The following is a 3,431-nucleotide window of genomic DNA, read 5'->3' on the forward strand; positions in this document are numbered from 1 at the left end:
TTTGGGTCGATTTGGGCCATTTTGGGGACAATTTTGGGGACATTTTTGGGTCGATTTGGGCCATTTTGGGGACAATTTGGGCCGTTTTGGGTCGATTTGGGTCATTTTTGGGTCGATTTGGGCCATTTTTGGGTCGATTTGGGCCATTTTTGGGTCGATTTGCGTCATTTTTGGGTCGATTTGGGTCATTTTTGGGTCGATTTGGGCCATTTTTGGGTCGATTTGGGCCATTTTTGGGTCGATTTGCGTCATTTTTGGGTCGATTTGGGCCGTTTTTGGCTCATTTTGGGTCGATTTGGGTCCGTTCCCTCTCTCCATAGCCCCGTGCCCTGGCCCCACGGCTCCGCTGGAGCCTCAAGCGCTCGGTGCAGGGGGAGGAGACGGCGGCCGCGAGGGCGGCGAGGACGGAGCTGCTGCTGCCGGAGGAACCGGGGTGGGGAAGCCCCATAGAGACCCATAGAGACCCATTGAGCCCCATAGAGACCCATTGAGCCCTATAGAGCCCCATTGAACCCCATAGAGACCCGTTGAACCCATAGAGACCCATTGAGCCCTATAGAGCCTCATTGAGCCCCACTGAACCCCATAGAGCCCCATTGACCGCCATTGAACCTATAGAGCCCCACTGAACCCCATAGAGACCCATTGAGCCCCACTGAACCCCATAGAGCCCCACTGAACCCCATAGAGCCCCATTGACCCCATTGAGCACCACAGAGCCCCATTGAACCCCATAGAGCCCCATTGACCCCATAGAGCCCCATTGACTCCATAGAGCCCCATAAACCCCATTGACCCCATAGCGCCCCATTGAAGCTATTGAGCCCCCCTGAGCCTCATTGACCCCCATTCAGCCCCATTGTCCCCATTGAACCCCATTGTCCCCATTGAGCCTCATTGAAACCCACTGAGCCCTATTGACCCCATTGAACCCCATTGTCCCCATTGACCCCCATTGAGCCCCATTGTCCCCATTGAGCCTCATTGACTCCCATTGAGCCCCATTGAGCCCCATTGACTCCATTGAGCCCCATTGACCCCACTGAGCCCCACTGAGCCCCATTGAGCCCCATTGAGCCCCATTGAGCCCCACTGAGCCCCATTGAGCCCCATTGAGCCCCACTGAGCCCCATTGAGCCCCATTGAGCCCATTGAGCCCCATTGAGCCCCACTGAGCCCCATTGAGCCCCATTGACCCCATTGAACCCCATTGTCCCCATTGAGCCTCATTGACTCCCATTGAGCCCCATTGAGCCCATTGAGCCCCATTGAGCCCCATTGAGCCCCATTGAGCCCCATTGAGCCCCATTGAGCCCCATTGAGCCCATTGAGCCCCATTGAGCCCCATTGAGCCCATTGAGCCCCATTGAGCCCCATTGAGCCCCACTGAGCCCCATTGAGCCCCATTGAGCCCATTGAGCCCCATTGAGCCCCACTGTGCCCCATTGAGCCCCATTGAGCCCATTGAGCCCCATTGAGCCCCATTGACCCCATTGAGCCCCATTGAGCCCCTATCCCATTGCCCCCAGGTTCCTGGAGCCCGACCCCGGCCAGGACACCTGCACCATCACCCAGGGGGACATCGTGGGGGCCGTGGACATCGCCAGCGCTGCCAAGGTGGGCAATGGGGCAATGGGGGGCAATGGGGCAATGGGGAGGAATGGGGGGCAGTGGGGTAATGGGGGGAATGGGGTAATGGGGGGCAATGGGGGGAATGGGGTAATGGGGGTAATGGGGGCAATGGGGGTAATGGGGGGAATGGGGTAATGGGGGGTAATGGGGTAATAGGGGGCAATGGGGTAATGGGGGGCAATGGGGCAATGGGGGGCAATGGGGCAATGGGGTAATGGGGGGGAATGGGGGTAACGGGGCAATGGGGGGCAATGGGGCAATGGGGGGCAATGGGGCAATGGGGGGCAATGGGGTAATGGGGGGCAATGGGGCAATGGGGGGCAATGGGGGAATGGGGAGGAATGGGGGGTAATGGGGCAATGGGGGTAATGGGGTAATGGGGGGCAATGGGGGAATGGGGGGTAATGGGGCAATGGGGGAATGGGGGGCAATGGGGCAGTGGGGGGCAAGGGAGCAATGGGGGGCAAGGGGGGTAATGGGGGGCAAGGGAGTAATGGGGTCAATGGGGGTAATAGTGTAATGGGGCAATGAGCAATGGGGTCAGTGGGGTTAATGGGGGTCAATGGGGTAATGGGGTCAATGGGGTAATGGTAATGGGGGGCAATGGGGCCAATGGGGGCCAATGGGGTCAATGGGGTTTAATGGGATCATGGGAATGGGGGGTAATGGGGGGCAATGGGGTCAGTGGGGACCCATGAGGCCACATATGGGGCACGTGTGCCATGGGGGGCTCACCCCCCCCCCCTCTGCCCCACAGCACTTCGAGCTCCGCTTGGAGCAGTTCGGGCCCTACCGCCTGGATTACACCCGCAATGGGAGGTGAGCGCCCCATAGGCACCCCATAGACGCCCCATAGACACCCCATGGGCACCCCATAGATACCCCATAGACACCCCATAGACACCCCATGGGCACCCCATAGCCACCCCGTGGACATCCCATAGCCACCTCATAGATACCCCATAGATACCCCATAAACACCCCATAGATGCCCTGTAGACACCCCATAGACACCCCATAGCCACCCCATGGGCACCCCATAGACACCCCATAGACACCCCATAGACACTCTATGGACACCCCATAGGCACCCCATAGACACACCATAGGCACCCCATAGACATACCATAGATACCCCACGGACACCACATAGACACCCTATGGACACCCCATAGACCCCCCCATAGATACCCTATAGGCACCCCATGGACACCCCATACCCTGTGGACACACCCCATAGCCACCCCATAGACCCCATAAACACCCTATAGATGCTGATAGATACCCCATAGGCACCCCACCACATAGCACCCCATGGACACCCCATAGACACCCCATGGACACCCCATAGACACCCCATGGCACCCCATAGACACCCCATAGACACCCCATGGACATCCCATAGACACCCCATAGAGACCCCATAAACATGGACCCCATAGACCCCATGACACCCCATACACCCATGGACACCCCATAGACACCCCATAGGACACCCCATGGACACCCCATAGACCCCATGGACACCCCATGGACCCCATGGACACCCCATGGACACCCCATGGACCCCCCATAGAGACCCCATGGACACCCATAGACGCCCCATAGACCCCATAGGGACCCCATAGACCCCATGGACACCCCCCCATGGACCCCATGGACACCCCATGGACACCCCATGGACACCCCATGGACGCCCCATGGACACCCCATGGACACCCCATGGACACCCCATGGACGCCCCATGGACACCCCATGGACACCCCATGGACACCCCATGGGACCCATGGACACCCCAT

The 3,431-nt window shown here is 59.0% G+C and overlaps 1 long non-coding RNA gene across 1 annotated transcript; it reads left to right on the plus strand.

Annotated features, from left to right (window-relative positions):
• The first annotated feature begins 318 nt into the window (after window positions 1-318).
• Window positions 319-2,462, plus strand: LOC130601783 (uncharacterized). Its single transcript, XR_008972749.1, has 3 exons — window positions 319-433; window positions 1,530-1,617; window positions 2,390-2,462. It is a non-coding gene; the product is annotated as an uncharacterized LOC130601783 (long non-coding RNA).
• The last annotated feature ends 969 nt before the right edge of the window (window positions 2,463-3,431 follow it).

This window comes from Pezoporus wallicus, unplaced genomic scaffold (assembly GCF_028554395.1).
Source record: "Pezoporus wallicus isolate ANWC-B61680 ecotype Strahan unplaced genomic scaffold, APGP_CSIRO_Pwel_v1 contig_11785, whole genome shotgun sequence".
NCBI classification, from domain to species: Eukaryota; Metazoa; Chordata; class Aves; order Psittaciformes; family Psittacidae; genus Pezoporus; species Pezoporus wallicus.